Consider the following 21,208-nt stretch of genomic DNA (forward strand, 5'->3'; position numbering starts at 1 on the left):
GCACCAACATATTGTGAACAATTTCTTTTGAAACAACTCACCATCACCACTGTAGCAACAGATGGAAATAAACACCGATAATAATCACCATATCATAGTCTGGGCAATCATTTTGCTCTCCTTTATCTCTAACTATCAGAATAAAAGTGTAGCCTCATGGAGCATTGCTGACATACAGATCAGGACACAGAACATTCCAAAGCAATTGTGATGCGTATTATACAACAGTCACATACAGACACACTGTAAATGACATATATCCTGTACATTTCACCTTTGAAGGGCAATAGCAGAGGACCACACCTATTTCGCACATACATGTTGGCAACATGGTTCATCGCAGCATATGGCACACAACTAAGACACCATCAGTCTATAAGGGAAAAAAATGCCTCATACATGAGGCAGTGGATGTGCTATTGCATTGGTAACAGGAATGTATGACCAGACCCTTGACAGCAGTAAGTCATACAGCACCTATCTTTGCAAGGACTATCTGTGACTAGAGTTCCATATAAGCAGAACATAGAGAGCACAAGTACCACAGCTATGACAAGCATTGCGCATATGACATTCCATGTACATGTCAGCCCATGTCCTAACTCCTGACACACCCATGCTCCTGGTCTCACCCCACCTTTCTGAAGAGGTCCCTGGAATGGTAATATGTGTACCCAGATATTCCCTCCTCTACACACACAGACTAACAATAGTAATCCAGTGTGCTTCACTCTTTCGTATGGTATGCCATTGTCATAGTACATCTGACTGCATGGACGTCAGGTCAATTAATACACTGGCTTGTAGTTTCTAAGCCCTGTTATCACCTGTAGATTGCTTCCCATGTGAAAGGTACTGTTGGCCATTTGAACTCAAATCTCACCTACAGGACTTGTGAGAAACTGATGCAGCACACACCTGTGAGCACCTCCATGCAGACCACCCATTTGACCGTGCACTGCCCTTGCAGATGCTTGGAACAGCATAGAAGCTGCCATTTTGTTGATTACACTGTTATGCATTGCTAGAAAAATAAGCCGTGTAACACAGCCCTTGGGTTTATGTGTCACCTTCCAAAACACAGGACAAACACAGTCTTCCATGTCAACTGTCTTGTTCTTCCTCCGACCAGTGTAAGTCAGACCACTGAGTATGTACCTTGTGAAATTGCCGGATCCTGATTGACCCTACATCCTGTCAGCCTGACTGACTCCTGTCTGTGCGTTACCCTAAAGGTTCCTTGTGTCTACATATGTACCACACTTGCTTTCCCAACCCTCACATTCCTCTGGGGGTATTTTGTCAGGTGCTTCCTCAATGCATACTCAAATACATTGTATAGCATAATCTGCTTTTTTATTGTACGATAATTGTAAACTTGTCTCCAAATATCCAAATCATGACCTATCCCTTATCTGGGTCTCATGTATGCATGAACGACAAAGTGTGACAGTGTACCAGGGCTGTATGCAGGGATTGGGCATGGTGCCTCCAGCAGAACCAGCAACCTCTGATAATGTGCATGAAAATTCCAGACGTTAGGACCCTGACAGTTCACACGCTGAATCAGATTTCTCACAACATATTGATGGCCTGTGCGTGCTAAATAGCTGCAAGATTAATCAAAACAGAGGCTATGATGTTCCCAGTTGCAGTGGGAACTTTACAGGCCAACCTGTGTACAAATGTTGTAATGACACCTGCCGGAACATGACTCCTAAGATATGATCACACTCAGCACACCAAGGTTGCCCTGTTGACAGTCTCATAACACGTCTGCAGTGACAGGGTGGGACCATCCCCATGTAGGTTCTCATGTCCTCATCGACTTTACTTCCATTGATCTCCGAAGGATACTCAGTAGATGCAGGAATAGCCGCCACTGACTCATGATGAGACCTGGACGTAACTGTGACAACATAGACCCCTAAAAATATACAGGATCAACATTGGACCATAAACATGAACCAGACACCTCTGTGCAATTGATCACTGGAAATATGTGGCCACGTGCTGCCTCGTCTGCTGGTCCACCACTGCCACAGGAGAGTTGTCATATGACCACAACTGTGGGGTGATATTACAGTTGTGGGTCACCTTTGGCTTTCCGTGACAATAACATGGTACCCACTTAGTCTGTACATGTGCCTGACTCACAGTGGGTTTACCAACAAGTGCTTAGGAAGCAGTATCCAAATTTCCAGGACATGTGATGGGCAACTTTTGGACCATTAACATGAACAAGCGTCTGCCATCTATCCAGTGCATGCTTTGTCATTTGTGGTGTCTACGTTACCCAAAATCTTGGAAGTGCACACAACAGATGTTGCTACATGTATGACTAACACATGTCCTCTCTCATTTCCACACTGACTTGCATCTAAGGTTTGGACATATTTACTTCACATTCATACAAGCATATTTGCAATAATGCATCTTGTGATGCACACGCACTGGGTCAACAACTACATTAGTAGCCAATGCACACACATTGAGCCATAGCCATTGAGGTATTGTACTTATGTGCGTCACATTGCTATCCTCTCCTGACGCCAAACATGCCCAATTTGTGCAATACATATATGTAGGCCACACATATGGCCATCTAGTGCGTCAGCGAAGAGTGAAAATCCTGTTAATGAAGTAGCGGATCATGGTCCGCAGCAGTATGATGTCTCACATGTGCCCATACACTGTCAAGACCAAAGCGGGTGCAATCAGCCTATCTCAGTTGTGTCACAAATGTTACATAACATTAAAATGGTAAAATGACCCAAACCCAGTTAATGCCCTGAAATGTTGACGCATACACATCAAAAAATGACGATTATGCCCAAAAAACGACGCATAATGCCCTGAAAACACCATTGACTCTTCCAAACTGTACCTCCGAAAATTGGTTAAGTGTTAGACTATTTCCAAATATTTGGATGCAGGGTCATTTTTACTCCTGTGCGTCGGAAAAAATGACGCCCAGACTGTATGCGTCAATTTTTTTCTTCCGCATAGCGATAAAAACGCCCGCCATTTTAGGCAGGAAGTGATGTAATAGGATATCCTGTTTACAGATTATGTACAGTGGGTGTACTTTCACTTTGCAGTCTGTGATTCTTCTAAACTGTGTGGCTGTGTTGAGAGTTTTGTCTGGTTAAATTGTGCTTTTGTCTCCTGTGTGGTCCATTACTTGTCATTTTGTGAATAGAATATTGTTGTTGTATCCTGTCTGAGTGTTTATTGTGTACAATTGTCTAGTATTGTATTGTCTTTGTTGTTTTTTGGATTCTGTTGTGGGTAGTGATAGCTTGGGGATAGTTGGGCTGTTTTAGTTGTTTAGTTTACGTTTTTCATATTCTACTTTTCCCCTATTCTCCCTTGTTTCCCTTTCATCCCCTATTTCCCTTTTTTCTGCTAAGATGTTGGGTAGGCCTCGTCTTGGCAAGATGGGTGAGGAGGAGCTTGGGGGTTTTATATGGCTGGTGTGCCATTTCCTCCCCCTTATGATTGAGAGAGGTGGGCGGGTGATACAGGGGTATCACACCGAGGCACGGAGGCTCTGCTGGGGAAAGGGATTGCATCACCTGCAAAGCATCTATCGGACCACAAGGAATGACCACCAGCTGAAGCACCGCTGGGCTGACCTCATCTCCACGGAGCAAGATCTGCTGGACCACCTGGGCATTGTGATTGGTGGCCCTGTTGGTGAGTACAAATCATGTACATGTGCACGATTAAATGCTCTGTAGTGACATCAGATGATTTGTACAATATCTGCAGGCAATGTTGTTGAGTGTGTGGAATGCTTTGGAAACATACAGGGTCATTTGTGTACTATGTTAAGGACCACATTTGCTAGCTGTTAGGAAGCAAGTGCTCTGCAAACTTACTGAATACTTTTGCCTAATGTAAGTTGGAGCCACCTTTGTGTCAAACAGCAACAAAAATCAGGAGCCAATTATGTATAGATATAGGTCACATTTGCCTGTGAGGTATAGATTTTCAAAATCATTATCAATATTTGTTGAAGCAACAGCTAGACTGACTTTCTAAACACTACATGAGGCTGAAAATGAGAGCAGGCTTCACCTCAATTGATGATAGCAATGTGACCAAAACATATGCCTCATGTGTGTCTGGTGAGTGTGTAAGGAAAGTGATCACGGAAGTTCTATAAATCTTAGGGATTATTGTGGCCCTTCGTCATTTCGGATACATATCAGATCTGGATTTGGAGACATAGGGGACAAGTTCAAGCTGCCCTCAGCTAACATCTTTGACTGATATTTGGTGTTTGTTGTTCTACCTTTCGTTTAGGGATAGCTGGCCAAAGGTATGCACATAGGTTCATATCTCTATGGTTGGTACAACTCATCATAGCTGGGCCACATCAAATGAAGAAACTGTAACAACATGAGAGCTTACAACTGTCCCTGCCCCTCCGTACAGTGTACCTGTGTGTCAGGAATTTGTCATGGGCACAATGGCTGGTTGACTGGTAATGCACTCCTCAAGGAAAGTGGCGTTGGATGTTTCCCTTGGATACACATGATGGGACAAATACACTCCATTATTATGTCTGCTTACTAATGAGGGAGCATTTTTGCCACCACATGATAGTTAGGGCCACTGCATGTGTGCAGATATGTGTGTAAAACTCACAGGAGACCCATGGTATGTACATGTTAGCCGTGCTATATCGGATGCAGTATCATCATGTCTGAGTGGCTTTACTTACTTATGTAATCTTACACATTATATTTGTCTTTGGAATTCTTGGACAGTGCACAGATTTTGAGCATATTTCTCCCTTCCATGCCTTACAGGTGGACCCTCACCCTACACTGTTGGCGAGGTGGCTCGATTCGAGGACCCAGACAACTCCAGTAAGTGTTGATATGCCTGTTATGTGTTGTGTCTGCTGGTGATGTGTGAAGTACTCCTGTGTGTTTAACACATAGCAAGGTGTGATGCGCTGCCTAATCCTTTGTTTTGTTCCATGAGTGGGTTTTCTTTTTATCACCATCTTTGGGTTGGCCAATCCTTATCCTATTGTCTTATTTAGGGATTCTAGGTCAGTCCTGTAGGCCCCGCAAATGTGAATGGGGATGAGTCATGTGGAGAACACTTGTATCAGCAAGAGTTACACTGGACCTGAATCTGTGATTTAGTCAGCCTGTCAGACCCACATTCTCCCAGAATGGGGCTGCTAAATGCTTACCCACAGACTTCTGCTTCCCAATTCACTAATGTACTTATTAAATTGTAGGTTGAACTTCCTAGCAGCATTTAGCTCCACATGTAGTGCTACGAGTATGTGGCACTTGAGTGCAATGGCCTAGGTGTGCATGCAACTCATGGCCAGGGGTGTTGTTGCATCTCTGTGTTTGTTGTAAGTCATGGCTTACTGGAAGTATATGATGTGGACAAAGGTCTGCATTTCCAGACATGTGTGGCGCTGGGATTGGTCAAGGGTTTGCTGTCTCCTATTTGTAGATATACCTTACCTGTGGTGTGTGTGTAGAGCCAAACACATGTCCAGCTTTTCTAAGCTTCCTGGGTGTCCATGTTGTTTGCAATTGTTAGTTGTTACTCCACCCTCAAACACAGGCATGGGTTTGTGAATAGTGTACCTAGGAATGATGATACAAGTTTGGTACACAGACATGAAAATCAGTGAATCTTTTGTCTGAACCTAGTATACACACTCATTTTTCCCACATGAGTACTATAGTAGCAAGTCCATTTACAACTTGCATATCATGTGGCCCTAGGTTTCCATCCCGTACAGTGACATTTGTAGCCCTGGCATTGGCGGAGGATGTGCTGCATGACTGTTAGCTGACAACTGGCAGAACTATGATGCCAAAACATGCCAGTTGTTACCCATCTTGTAGGGTTTGGGTGTGCTATGTGTGATAGAACCTCTGTAGGCTGGCCTGCCATGTACTTTTTCAGGGACATTTAATGATCTGTATGATGATATGAGCTGTTACAAGTACAGTAGATGTATTGTCTGATTTACTTCTTGTGCCATTTCACACAATGCAGTTCCTAATGTTATTTTTTCGATTTGTCTTCACAGCTCCAAATATGACACCCATCTAGGTGCAGTAATTCCAAAGGCGGGCAATGAGGTATCAGCATATACTTCAGGTAGAGTCTGGGTACCGAAGAATGGCCCGCAGATACAGGAACGAACGGGCCTCTGGAGCCTGGAGGGCATTACCACAGGGCGGCCCTTCTTTCCTCACCACTGCCACCACCAGCACCACCACCACTTCCACCCAGGTGGCACAACCAACAGCTGGGACCGTTGCGGCAACCACATCAGCAAGTTCTACAGGCCCTAGCACAGCACCACCTGCAGGGCAGCCCACAGACCTGGACACTACATGGCCCCACACTTCCTCAGCTGGCACCCAGACCACCCCAGCTGCAGCTATTGACCATGTTGCTTTTGTTGAGATGCAGCGTAAATTGGACCGTGTCCTGCGAAAAATGAGTCGCCTGCGGCAGGATGTGCGACATTTAAACCGGCGGGTGCGGTCAATCAAGCGGACCCTCCGGAGGGCCAACCTATAGATGTGATGATGGACATGATTCCCTCCCCTCCCTCCTCTTTCCTTATTCTTATACGTTGTGGGTTTAGGGGGCTTAGTGTAAGATTAGTATAGGCTGTTAGTTTAGTTAGTGTTAGTGGGTGGTGGGTCCTGATTATTTCTACTGTTTCTTTTTGAGTGTGTGGGTGGGTGGGGGTCAATGTTGGGGTTCTTGTGTGTTTAAAAAAAATATATATATATATATAAATAAAAAAATGACAAAAATATATATATTTGTTTAGCATAGGATAGTATGTGTTTAGGTTAGTATCTGTTGTCCTCCACGTGTCCCGTCTCATAAGGTGGATGGGAGGTTGATGTTTAGAACGTTTCGTTAAATGTGATAAGTAAGTGTAGCTTAGGTTAGTTAGGGATAGTTGTGGGTAATGAGTAGTTAGGGTAGATTAGGGTAGGTAAGGCTTTTCCCCGAGATTTCTCTTCTGTTTTTACAGTTTAATAAATATGTAGTAAACCCTTTACAGTATGTGTGACATGCTTGTAGATCAGGGCCTTGGCATGAGTGTACATGATTTCTTTTGTATTATAATTTGTGTCCTATGCTACAAACAAATCTCAAATTAGCTGTAACATTGGCAGCTACCCCAAAGCAACCTTGCAAAGATTAGACCATTCATTGCAACCACCAATCACAGTTACTATGGATCCCAACGTGTTTTTTTCAATAAGTATGTTTTCAATGTCACATACAGCTCTTCCAGATTTGGTATTGGGGACACTGTGTTATGTCTGACTGCAGTCTGAAGTTCAAGGACACCCTTATAAGCTGAGTGGTAGTAAGCACTCTTGTAGTATCGTGCTCATGACTCACATAGATCATTTGTTACACTGTTCAGCATGATTACTTATTTGCATATAAACTCAGACACCTCCATTCATGCAGTTTGGTGACTGTTCGCTTAGATTTGTGGGCAATGTTATATGTGTTAGTTTTGCATGGAGGCAACATTTTGCAGGCACTATTTAATGGCTTAGATATCCCTTGAGGAAGCATTATTCTGTCCAACACAGCATTATGGTGTATAGTTTCTCTTTTCATCAGATATTACCCTCAGGAAGGGCTGAATATGGTAGAATCCAGGCCACTGTGCATAGTTAGCAGACTACATTATTTCAGGACAGTTGTATTGACAAGCTATGTGATTTGACAGGAGGCAAAATTCAGTGGTGTACTGCACGGTTGATGTGTCACATAACACAGAGACAAAGTGGTTGTGGAAGTGCTATTTATTGAAAAGTGCTGTAGTGCTATATGCACATTGTCCATGATTGTGAGTCCATTATAGTGACATCTTCCATTGTGATCCCACACAAGTGCTAAAGGACAATGCATTCGACATGCAGTGGTGATGTGTCAGACAGTGCAGAGGGACAGGATTTGCCAATGAGTAAGTGAGAGACAATCACAAGGCAGGCTGACAAGATATACATTGGTTTGCAGAACTGTCATTGAGTACAGTTGTTGCAAGACTGGCATGTTACGAAGCGCAGGACCTTGGTAATAGGTGGCCATGTGGCAGGGACTAGTGCTTCCGGGTACTTTTACGTGTGAAGGTGATCTGTTCCATGTCTTCTTCTTCTGATGTGTGTGTTGCCTCCTCTGTCCTTGGGGGTGGTGGTTGTGAAGGAGCAACACACACCTCAGTGTTTGAAGACGTGGAGTCAGACATCCCGGTAGCTGCTACCTGTGAGGGTCTTAAGGGCAGTACTGCTGCAAGGAGGATCTGCTGGTTCTTAAGAATAGCAGCCACATCACAATGGTAGGCAGCCAGGTCGGCCCTGAGGGGTTCAATGTTGCATTTGTGCACACGTTGACAGGATTGCTGTTGTAGGTGTTGGGTCAACTGTATTACGGCTGTGCGGATTTCCTTCAGCCTTTTTTCTACTTCCTGCAAGATAGTTGTTCGCCCTTTCATAGCTGCTGTCTGTTCTTCAGTTGACATCATGCAGGAACGCACCCCCTCTAGGCTGGCTGCCATAGTTTGCATCCCCACCCGCACCTCCTTGGCCAGCTCCCGCTGTACTCCGACTACAGTTCTCTCAAAGCTGGTGCCTGTGTCATCTGAGTCCTCAGCTGTATTGGAGCTGGCAGGTCTTACAATTGGGGTGGTGGGTGGGTCCTCTGTGATGGCTGCTTGTTCTGTGCTCCTCCTTGTGACTGAAGGTGGGGTCTGGAGAGTTCCAAGGACATCTTGGAGGGTCTGGTGGCTGACGTTTGTCAGCTCGTCATCCATGTCATCAGGGTAGTCCTGGACAGGCATATCCGCAGGAGATCCATCATCCTCTGCAATGAAATAGGGTACAATTAGTGTGTCTGTGTTGTGGCATTAGTGATGTGACATGCCTGCCTTGTGATGATTTCACATTGTGATCTTGTTTCCTGTTCATTGATCCAGTCTTTCAGATGGGCATTCTCCCAGGCCTATGCCCCACCTGCATGTCACATGTATTGTGGTAAGTTATTAGACTTGTCGGCATCATCTCCTCTAGGTGTTGGTTTTAGCCAAATAGTGATTTGCCACCTTCTTGTCCTACTCAACCCTCCGTCTATATCCATTCTCATGGTGAGACCTTTCACTGGCTGTGGGTGCTCTGATGACACTAGCAGCACACTTAACAATTTGGACCTGCCCCATGCTCTGCTCTTTCACATCCACTTATATGTAGTTGAAATGTAGAGTATACTATGCATAGCATTGTTATGACACAATATGGATGTCAGCATTGGTAATGTGTACAGCTGATGTTGGGGAATGTGTGGAGATTGGATTGCCCTGATTGTCGTAACAGTGTCCTATTTCCTCCTCTGACTGTGCAGGTGTATTTCAGTGATCAGTTACATGTGTCCTCCCCCTCAATGCTGTTGTCTGAGCAGTATGACATTTGGGATGTTGCATTGTGACCCAGGCACAGGATGGACCCTGACATATGCTGCATGGGTGTGACCTTAGTGCTGTGTAGCTCCTAATGTTGATGACATTGGCTGATGATTGCGGCAACTATGGGCATTCACAATTGACAGGACTGGAATATTTGTCTTGTTTCAGGGGATTGTTAAAGTTGTCATCCTCAACCCTCTAATTTAGGTGTGTATGATCCATCTGGACGTTACTGCCATTGGCTAATTGAGCTGCACACATAGCTGAGGTGGTAGTGGCAAATGTTGTCACTGTTACATTCCAGTTGTCGGTATGGCTAGAGGTTGTTAATTGGGCCCTAGTTAATGTGGGGGGTATAGTGGCTGACGTGTGACAGGATGTCAGTTTGACGTCGTGCTCTTCCCTCCTGGCGTGGCTTTACCTTTGCTACATCGTTGGCATGGCAGCATACCCCCATGGAACTGTTGTTGGTGTTGTGTTATGGTGTGCCCTAGCTTTTCTCTGTACAGGCCATGCCCCTGTGCCGTACCCCTTTACTCATGCCACTCCATGTATATGATGACTTCCATGCATTTTGTAGTCGGTATTCCCCCCGGTTGTAGTTGACATTAGTGCATTTTAATTCCCCATGCGACTTACCCTCCATGTGCATTGTCTCCTGGTAGTCTGCGCTGTCCTGTCCTTGAATCCCTGAGACGTTCTCCTCAGGGATGACGGCTGCAACCATCTCCTCCATGTGGTCCAGGGCCTCCTGGTGTGCTGGACTCCCACCTCCAGTCTGCAGTGCTGCCTTCCTGTTCCTGGCCATCTTTTCCTTGGTCCTGCGTTTGCAGTCATGCCAGCGTTTCTTGCACTCAATGACTGTTCTGCGTACTTCTGTCACACTGTTAATCTTGTCAACAATTTGTTGCCATATTGCCACTCTCCTACTGATTGGCAACTTTGAGGTGACAAACAGTTGGTGCTGGTGTTCCATCACCTCTTTTACCAGGATTTCCTGCTCCTCTGCACTGAAGCAACACTTTCTTTTCTTCTTCTCCCTGTCCTGGTTCTTGTGTGGGGCCTCCTGGCTGGTTTCTGGTCTGTTGTCATCTTCCTGGGGTCTGTACAGGCATCTGGAATCCATTTTGGCTCTCCTCTGCTGAAATGGTTGTATTTGCGGGGAATTTTGACGCTATTGCGTCAAAAAACGCTGCATATCCGGTTTGCGGTGTCGTAAATCGGCCCACAGTCATTTCCGCAGCATTAACGTAGTTTTCCTTTACGATGTGACGCTGCGGTGTGCGTAAAAAAATGACTTACACCTGTGGTTTGCGCCGCCATGCGTCAAAGTATAAATTTTACGCCCGCACGGTGCAAAGAAATGGCGTTAGACGGTGGTAATATTTTTGACGCAAAACTGTGTCGGCGCGGTTTTGCATCAAAAAGTATAAATATGGCCCTTATACTGTTTAGTGCCACATTTGTGTCATTTTTTTACACAAAATCGGTGCAAACATACAACATACAATTGTATTTTGTATTTTTGCGCTGCTTTTGCATCAAAAAATGATACAAATGCAGTGCTAAAAAAGTATAAATATGGGCCATAGTGTATGGCTCCGGGAGGTGCTTGTTACTATTTTACCATCCTGCCACCAGGTGGCACTTATGAGGTCCCTAAAGGTACCTGCATTTGCCCATGTGTAATACAAAATACCCTCTGGTACATTGCACACCATGGGCCACATCTCATTCTAGTCTTGATTTTCACACCACCATTGTGATGTCTTATGGTCCATAAACTTCTTTCAGCCCTCAAACGTTTCCAGGATTAGTTCTTGGAGGTGGAGTCCTGAGTGTTATCATGGCCACTAGTCGCTGTGGTTTCACCTACCTATAACAATGGGAGACAAAAATGTACTTATCAGCAGCAGACATTCTTCCGAATTGTGTCTGTCTCAGTGAGCCTTGCACGTGAAGGACCTGATATTTAGTTTTTTTGCGCCTCATTAGCGTCATGTATAGTTCTTTTGCACCGCTTTAGCGTCATGTTTTGACGCACAAGCAGCGTGTATTTTGTAAGTTTGTGCCGCTTTTGCGTCAAAACATGACGCCAATGCGGGGCAAAAAAAAACTATAAATCAGGGCCGAAGTGTGTCAAGAAACTAGATGGAAGCGCTAAGAAAGATGGCATTGAAATTCCAGGAAGCAAACATTCTGTTCACACTCCAGGCAGCAAACATTCTGTTCACGCTGTAGCTCTTCTGAGTGGCGCCAAAACCTTGCTACAGGTTCACCAACATTCAGTGTAAAAATAACTCACTGAAAAGCTGAAGTTTTACAATATAGGAGGTATGGGTCTCGCCTCATACATTTTTAACCAATCATCTTCAGAAATTCTTCTCAAAGTCACTTTTCAAGCAGTCCATGGATAAACTCACAAAATGTGATGGATATGCTAGGTTAATAAACAATTGAAAGTATTATTTCAAACAGTTGTTCTGTTGGGAAAAATAGTTATGCTCTCTGCCCGCAGAGAATCTCTTACAGTTTTCACTCTAATGTAAAATAAACATCACTGTTGTCCCTCGAGTGAGGCCTGCTTTTGGCTTCCTCCCTGAACTCACAATGCTAGCCCGGCTCTCAAAAATAAATTCTATTTTTATGATTATGTATGGTCCAGGAGGATGGACCATAGCTATTGATTTGAAAAACATATATATATATATCTTGTTTTGGGAGATGTATTCAGTACCTGTGCACTAGAAAGGGTCTAACAAGCAGTCTTTAATGTTTCAGTGGTTACTGGTGGTGGAAACTAGCACAACTTTTTGGGTTCGGGTCTTTGCTTCATGATCAAACTTTGACTCAAAACAAGAGCGAAAAAGGTAGAAAAGGGAGAATGAAGGAGCAAGAATGAAAGCAGGAAAATAGCGACAAAGGGAGAAATCAACCTGCAAAACTGAAATAAAGACAGAGGAAGTTTATGGTGGTGGAAGAAAGAGACACGAGGTGGAATAAATACTGAGCATCCTGGATTTTCGTCAACCCCGACATTTTGAAAATCCAGGCTCCTAAAAATACTTTGGGCTTCTTCAACAATGTTTCTTTTACAACTTAATAATTGATACAAAGTAGTTACAATTTATGTTTACAACCTGCTGAAGGGCTATAGAAAACTTTAATGCTTCATGAAGTTTGCAACATCTGTCTCTTTACAAATTCACAAGATAATCATGACTTTTGCCACAACATATGTTGCACATGCGCATATGTATCACTCATACTGAACACAGTTTACTATGCAGCAAACATTATTCTTGTTCTATGCAATGCCACTGTACCTGGGACATCTCCAGAAAAGATAACTGTGCAGATTACATTTCTGCCTATGATTATTGTTAGAAATAGTTGGTAGTGGTTTTCACCCTCTCCAAGTAGGGACCGTCACTCTAATCAGGATAAGGGAGTTATACAGCTATCATGTTGTCTAAGTAGGTGGCACTAAAGTGCTCCATCCCAGCCAGGACCTGGTTGACCAGACGCTCTAATGTAGCAGGGGCGTTCTTTAAACCAAAGGGCACAATACAGAACTGATAATGCCCCTCTGGTGTTGAGAAACCAGACCTCTCTTTTGCCCCCTCCTCAAAGGCAATCTGCTAGTACCCAAACATTAGATCAAACATGCTGAGGAAGTTGGCAGCTCCCAACTGATCAGTGAGCTTATCAGCTCGAGGGATGAGCGCACATCAGTCTTGGTGACGGTAGTGAGCCAATGATAGTCAACACAGAACCTCAGTTCAGAAGTGACACTGGGTGGAGCCCCCAAGCTCCGCCTCACCATCAACCGCTCACTAGCTGCCGCCACCTTCCCAGACGACTCGAAACACGCCAAGATCAACCCCCTCCTCAAGAAACCCTCAGCAGACCCAACCAACCTCATAAACTTCAGACCCATCTCTCTACTCCCATTTCCTGTGAAATTCATAGAAAAATCAGTCAACAGCCAACTCGCCACATTTATAGAAGATCACAACATCCTCGACCTCTCTCAATCTGGATTCAGGAAAAACCATAGCACTGAAACAGCCCTCCTGGCCGCAGCAGACGACATCCATTCCATGCTCGACAAAGGAGAGACGGCGGCACTCATCCTACTAGACCTCTCAGCGGCCTTCAACACAGTCTCCCATCACACCTTGTTAAAAAGACTGCATGAAGCTGGCATCAGAGACAAGGCCCTCGACTGGATCCAATCCTTCCTCTCTGGCAGAACTCAGTGAGTGAGACTCACCCCCTTCCTCGCAGACCCCACACCCAACATCTGCGGAGTGCCCCAGGGATCCTCACTCAGCCCCACATTGTTTAACATCTACATGGCCCTGTTAGCCACCCTTGTCAGAAGCTACAGAATCAACATTATCTCCTACACCGACGACACCCAACTCATCCTTTCCCTCCCCAATGAACCTGACAAAGCCAGACACAACTTCCATGAAGGCATGGAAGCAGTCACCAACTGGATGAGATACTGCTGCCTTAAACTCAATGCAACAAGACAGAAGTACTCATCATGGGACCTCAACCCAATGTATGGAACGACTCCTGGTGGTCGCCCACCCTCGGAAACCCACCCATCCCCACCAGCCAAGCCCGCAACCTCAGAATCATCCTGGACTCCAACCTCCGGCATTAATCAGCAAATCAACTCAGCCACCTCTACCTGCTTTTGCACCTTCTGCCTCCTACGCAAGTCCTTCAAGTGGATCCCCCTTGAACATAAAAAGACAGTCACACACACCCTGATCACTAGCAGACTGGACTACAGCAACACACTCTATGCTGGAATCAACAAGAAACTCACCAGCAAACTACAAAACATCCAGAACGCCGCTGCCAGACTGGTCCTTGACCTACCTTGACACTTCCACATCTCGCAACACCTGCGTACACTGCACTGGCTTCCCAAAGAAATAAAATCACCTTCAAGAGCCTCACCCCCACACACAAAGCCCTTCACAACACCAGACCAGCCTATCTGAACCAGCGACTCAACCTCCACGTACCCCACAGGGCCCTACGATCAGCCCAGCTCTCTCTCGCAGAAGTACCCCTCATCAGGAAAATTAGAACAGGAAGACGCTCTTTTTCCTGCCTGGACTCCTCTCTACATCAGACAAACCACCTCCCTCCTCAGCTTCATGAAGGAACTGAAGACATGGCTTTTTTAATAACCACCTCACTGATATACGATACTCTTCCCCCCACCTTCCCCCAGCGCCTTGAGACCATAACGGGTGAGTAGTTGGCTTTACAAGCACTGATTGATTGATTGGAGCAACCTTGGGGACCAAAACGATTGGGCTGGTCCAACGACTGTTGGGCAGCTCAATCACTCCTAACTCCAGCATCTTAGAGACATCCTCTTTGATGCTGTTCCTCACTCTATCAGTCAACCTGTGAGACGTGTGCTTAACAGGCAGGTGGTCCTCAGTGGCAATATCGTGGGTACACCGTGGGGTGACTCTATGGATGAGTGAGAACATGTTGCATAGGTTCTCATTAGGGTAATGAGGCTACTGGATTTGGGCGGTAGGATCTCCTGGGTTGTGGGTACTGAGCACAATTCCTCACCAGGTGACACCTTTCCGCCTTATCCGGGATTCCCGGCTAACTAGCGGCGCCACATCTCTGACCGAGATGATTGTGGCAACCGGGCTCATGGTGAGATAGATTCCCCAGAGAACCGTGGTACATCAGATCGCATCCCTTTCTCTCAGTTGCCAAGATCTCACTCAGACAAAGACAACGGAGGCAGAAAATATTTAATTAAGCATTTATTAAAACATCTGCATCTTAGATAAAAGTAGGTACATAGCAATAAAGAGAATAATAAAAATCAATAGGAGCAGGCATGTGACTAAAAGTGTAAAACACAAAAACAGTCCTACCATGCTGTCTAAACAGGGGAGTGGATCTATAGCCCCTCACCTACGCTAAGTATGAGCACAGCATACTAAGCCTAATCTGCCCTTCAGGTTTCTCCCTGGGAGAACATCATCCCTCATACCTGAAGAAGAGGCCTGAGGGCGAAAGAGACACCGTCCCCATCTGGTTCAGGGCTCGGCTGTTTAAGCAAGTAGCTGTAGCGAAGCTTGCAGCAATCAGCATACAGCTGTGGTCATCTGACTGGAATCCCCCTCTAACGTGTCTCGGACTAAGGGGTGTTTTTATATAAAACAGCTGACATTCTAAGAAATGGTCCTCACGTATAAGTGTGTGTCTTTCTGTGAATGCTGGAAACACAGCATACCACGTTTGTCGGCAACCCTATCTGACTGTAGCCTTGAAGAAAGTACAAAGTGAAATAAATGTCCTACTAAGAACGTGATGCTTTCCTAGGTGAAAGAACAACGAGATAGAGAAAATAAAACAGCACCGGAAATGTAGCTACTGCTAGAAAAATAAAGCTACACTGAATTAAATGTATCTGTATTCAAGTGCACAGCTGTAGGCCTAGTTAGCTAAAACAATGGGTCTAAAACAAGGGTAAAATAGTTACACAACAAACAAATGAGGTGAACTGTCCAAGTAACTGTCAACAGTCCCTCTGCTGTTCTAAGGTCAGAGTAGCGGAGAGGCTCACACCCTACACTGACCCATCCTTCTCTTTGTAAGGTCGAGGAGAGGTTCACTCTCTTCTTCCATCCCATCATCAGTGACCAAGAGCATGGTCTTCTCAGACCTAGAAGTCTGCATGTCCACCAGATTGCGTTCGTTCACGTCAAATGGCCCAGACCAGCAGTCTTGTAGAGCACAGGGCTCTACCGGGGCTATCACCAACTCTTTTTGGCCAGGCTGAAACTAAACCAGAATGGTATTCTTGTCGTACCAGCATTTCGGGGCTGATTCTAACCCCGGCGGTCTTTGACCGCCGGGGCGAGGGTCGGCGGGAGCACCGCCGACAGGCCGGCGGTGCCCCGCAGGGCATTCTGACCGCGGCGCTTTGGCCGCGGTCAGAAAGGGTACACCGGCGGTCTCCCGCCGGTTTACCGCTGCCCTCAGAATCCCCCATGGCGGCGCAGCTTGCTGCGCCGCCATGGGGGATTCTGACCCCCCTACCGCCATCCTGTTCATGGCGGGAAAGCCGCCATGAACAGGATGGCGGTAGGGGGGGTCGCGGGGCCCCTGGGGGCCCCTGCCGTGCCCATGCCAATGGCATGGGCACGGCAGGGGCCCCCGTAAGAGGGCCCCGCAAGGTATTTCAGTGTCTGCCTTGCAGACACTGAAATACGCGACGGGTGCTACTGCACCCGTCGCACCTTCCCACTCCGCCGGCTCGATTACGAGCCGGCATCCTCGTGGGAAGGGAGTTTTTCCCTGGGCTGGCGGGCGGTCTTTTGGAGACCGCCCGCCAGCCCAGGGAAAAACTCATAATACCCTCCGCGGTCTTCTGACCGCGGAGCGGTTTTATGGGGGCGGAATTCTGGCGGGCGGCCTCCGCCGCCCGCCAGAATTAGAATCACCCCCTTCATGTCCTCCTGGCTAGCCTCCAGCTTCTCATGAGCGAGTTTCCAGAAGCGGGCTGTATGGTTCCTGAAGGCCAACATGTAACTGAATAGATCCTAGGGTGGCTTCTTAGGAGCTTGCTCCCAGTCCTCCTCACCAAACTGAGTGGCCCTCTCACTGGGTGCCCATAGAGAAGCTCAAAAGGGCTCAAGCCAACTCCCTTCTGCAGTACTTCAGTGAAGGCAAACAATAGGCATGGTAACAGGACATCCAACTTACGCCTCAAGGGTTCTGAGAGACCCATAATCATGGCCCTCAGGGTACGGTTGAACCTTTCAACCAATCAATTGCTTTGGTGGTGATAAGGCGTGGTGAACCTGTAGGTAACACCACACACCTTCCACATGACTTTCATCTACAATAACATGAAATTGGAACACTGGTCAGAGACCTCCTTCTTGGGGTAACCCACATGGGTATAGATCCCCATAGATGCCCTGGAATCGGTGGGCGCAGTCAATGTCCTCAGAAGGATAGCTTCCGGATATCAGGTGGCATGGTCTACCAAGACCAGGATACATCTGTTGCCCATGGCTTTCTTGGAATCTAACGGCCCCACAATGTAGATGCCCACCTTCTCAAAAGGGAGTGCTCATGACAGGAAACGGTTGAAAAGGAGCTTTGCAACTCCTCTCAGATTTGCCATTCTGCTGGCAGATTTGCCAGGTCCTACAGAACACATCTGAGATCTTCCTAATTTGGGGCCAATGAAAGTGGGTGACAAGCCTGTCAAGGGTCTTGTCCTGCCCCAAATAACCTGCCAGTGGCACATCATGAGCTACACCCAGCGGGAAGGCTCTGAAACACTGGGGTACCACCAGCACACGGGCTGCCCCAGGCTCAGCAACCTTAGGCTTGCTATGCAGGAGATAATTCTCCCAAGAGATCAGGTGAGATCCAGAGGCGTCACCAGCTGCCTGGGCCTTGGCATGTTTCCAAAGACCCTCAAGAGTGGGGCGCTCTTTCTGCATCATGCAGAAATCCTCCCTTGTGAGGCCTCCTTCCCGCTGCCAGCGGGACAGCTCAGGTTGGTCCCCCAGTTCGGCCACCTCTTCCCCTGTAGATTCCAGGGTGCCCCCCCCCTCAGGTTCAGCCTCCTCCCAGACTGTGCAAATCTCAGGAGTGGGTTTCCCTTGCCCCTTGCCTCTTTGCCTCCTGACAGACACTTGGGCCACTGTTTAAGGCTCCAGGTCCTTCTGATCCCCCTCTCTGGTGTCCACGGACCATGCAGTCATGCACATCCACTGCGGCAAAACTTTTCCAGAACATGTGTGAACACTCAAATTTATGGAGGTGTGTCTGATTTGTGTATCAACTGTGATTTTTGTAAGAAAATATATGTATGTATCAACTGTAGGCCCTTTCTACCACACAAAGTGGTCTGACAGATTGGGTGTTCTTCTCTAGCTGGTTGTTTCTATGCCATGCAGAATCCACAGGATGCTCTGCATTGTTGTACGAGTAAACAATGCTGAATTTGGTCAACTGGATGGTTCTTCTGTTTCAGGCAACTTCATTGTCAAAAAACATCCATTTCATGATCTTTCTGCAGCTTGACAAAATTGTTGTGTGCTAATTATCTAATTGGGTTTACTCCAGCATACAAAAGTGCCTCAGAAATCACTGGCCTACACACTCAGCAACAAGTACTTTAGGCCATGAGAATCAGTGAGGGCTATAGAAATGATCGATAGCCTGAAGGTTTCGAAGCAATTTGTGCAATATGTGATGTGTGTGCATGTGTGTGGTTGTGTGGATGTCTGTTCTCGTGTGTCAGTATGTGTGTTAATGCGCATGTGTCTATTTGGGTTTGTTATGTATCCTGGCACTGAGCAGGTTTGAGTCTAGCCACACCTAAGGCTGAGTGGGATTACTCGAAAAGCCAACTTCTTGCAAAATTTAAGAAGTGTGAAGGAGGCTCTTATGTATAGTGGCTGGTGATTCCATGCATTCGGAGAGATGTAAGAAAAGCCCTGACTGCCAGATCTGGTTTTCCCTGTAAGTGGGATTTGTGCAAGCAGGAGTCCTGATGAGTGGAGCTGAATGGAAAGTTTGTGAAAGCAGATGGGATTATTGAGATATGCTGGGCCAGTGTTATGTAGTGCCTTGCAAGTGTGGACGAAAAGTTTGAACTATGCTTGTTTGTGTAGGGGAAGCCACTGAAGCTCCTTCAGGTGTGGTGTGTTGTGATTGCGATGGGAGAGGTTGAGAGTGATTCCGGCTGCCGAGATCTGAATGGTCAGCAGCGTTTTTTTTTTATCCTGCACAGGGGGTGTTCCCATAGTCCAGCTTGCTTATGATGAGGGCGTGCATGACGGCTTTTTGAGTACTGATTGGGAGCCATTTGAAAATCTGCGTGTGTGCATATAGTTGTATTTTACAGACCTACATCGCTGTGGGCCTCAAACCTAGTGAAAGAGGGAGACATGATTGATTTTAATAAAAAAATACAACCCTGCCTCTCTTTTCCTTTGGGGCCATTGTGGCTTTCCTGACAGAGGCTGTCATATGGCTAAATGTTTTGCTGGAACGGCCATACACTAACAGCCCACACCTGAAGCAAAGCTTAACTTGGTGTGCAGGTCCGAATAGGAGAAACAGAAAGTCACCTATGATGTATCTCATGGCATTGCCACTTCAGATAATATGCCTAAACACCCTCAAGCCAGGTGTAATATATACTAGCTCCAAGGGAAGCCTATGGCACAAACTGCTGAACCAAAACCTCAGCAGATGGGGTGAAAGAATTTTGAGGCACAAATGTAGCCAGCACTTTCAAACAGATCCCAACTCAAGGCATTCTTATCAAACACACAGCACAGCACAGCCTACATTAATGACTCTACTGTACAACTGTGCTTTGAGAATATTATTCATAATCATTGTTAACAGGCAAGTGATATTAGAAATTAGAAAAGCCTAAAATGCACTAACATTGACAGGGGGCATGAAGAGCCTACAAGGTGCGACTATACAATCCAAAAGAAACAGAAATCAGAGATCACTGATTACATTTATTCTGGAAAAAGATGTGGTGGGGTTGAAAGGGTAATGTCTGTGGAAAGAAGCTACTGCATGATCCTTCTCTCTAAAGATTTATTTATTGTGGCAACATTCAATGGGATCCCTCCTTACCTACATCCCACACCTTCCTGCATAGTAGGGAAAGGCAGGAAACTGAAAATGATCTGCAGAGAGGCTTCTGTATATGGTATGAGCATCAGCTGGGACCCAAGTCCACTCTAGATGGCACTTCTCTGAGGAATGGGCCTTAGACATTGCTCTTATGGTAATGTGCAAATGTGTTCTAGACGTACTTTCAGCAACTGTGGAGTTCCACAGGGGTCTGCTCTGAGCCCGCTACTCTTTAATATCTACATGCGACCTTTAGCAGAGATTATTGAGCCATCTGGACTGAACTTGGTGTCCTACGCAGATGATACTCAACTGATTGTCTCCCTTTCCAATACTCACACGGACATGGGGACAGCACTGGGCCCCTGTCTGAAAGCAGTTGCTGCATGGATGTCAGGAAGTAAATTGAAACTCAATGATGAAAAAACGGAGGTCATGTACTTTGGGCTAACAAAAGCCCCCTCTATCAATCCAAGCACGTCAATAGGAGTACCCACTCTCCCGCCCCCTAAATGTCTCATTAAAAGTCTTGGGGTGTGGTTGGATCCCCAACTTTCAATGTCACAACACGCCAACAGAATAGCTAGAACCTCCTTTTCTCTGCTTAGGACTTTGAGGAAGGTTTTAACAATACTGCCTTTACTTGCCAGAAGACTGGTTATTCAGGCACTGATAGGCTCCCATCTTGATTATGGCAATGCCCTGTTTGTAGGATCACCAAGATATGTGATACAAAGACTGCAGAGGGTGCAAAACGCAGCTGCACATTTACTTCTAAATACACCTAAACATCATTCCATGCGGGCCGGAATTTCATCCTTACATTGGCTCCCAGTGGATAAAAGGATTCAGTTCAAGGCTTTATGCCACATTCATAGAGCTATATTCGATCATGGCCCTGAAATGCTCAAAACCGTGACATCTGTTTACATCCCGGCCAGACCGCTTAGATCCTCCTCAGCTATGCTGGTCACAGTTCCAACAGTGAAGAAAGCAAGATGGGGAGGAACATCTTTGTCGTATCAAGGG

Source organism: Pleurodeles waltl, chromosome 2_2, assembly GCF_031143425.1.
Source record: "Pleurodeles waltl isolate 20211129_DDA chromosome 2_2, aPleWal1.hap1.20221129, whole genome shotgun sequence".
In the NCBI taxonomy this organism is placed as follows: domain Eukaryota; kingdom Metazoa; phylum Chordata; class Amphibia; order Caudata; family Salamandridae; genus Pleurodeles; species Pleurodeles waltl.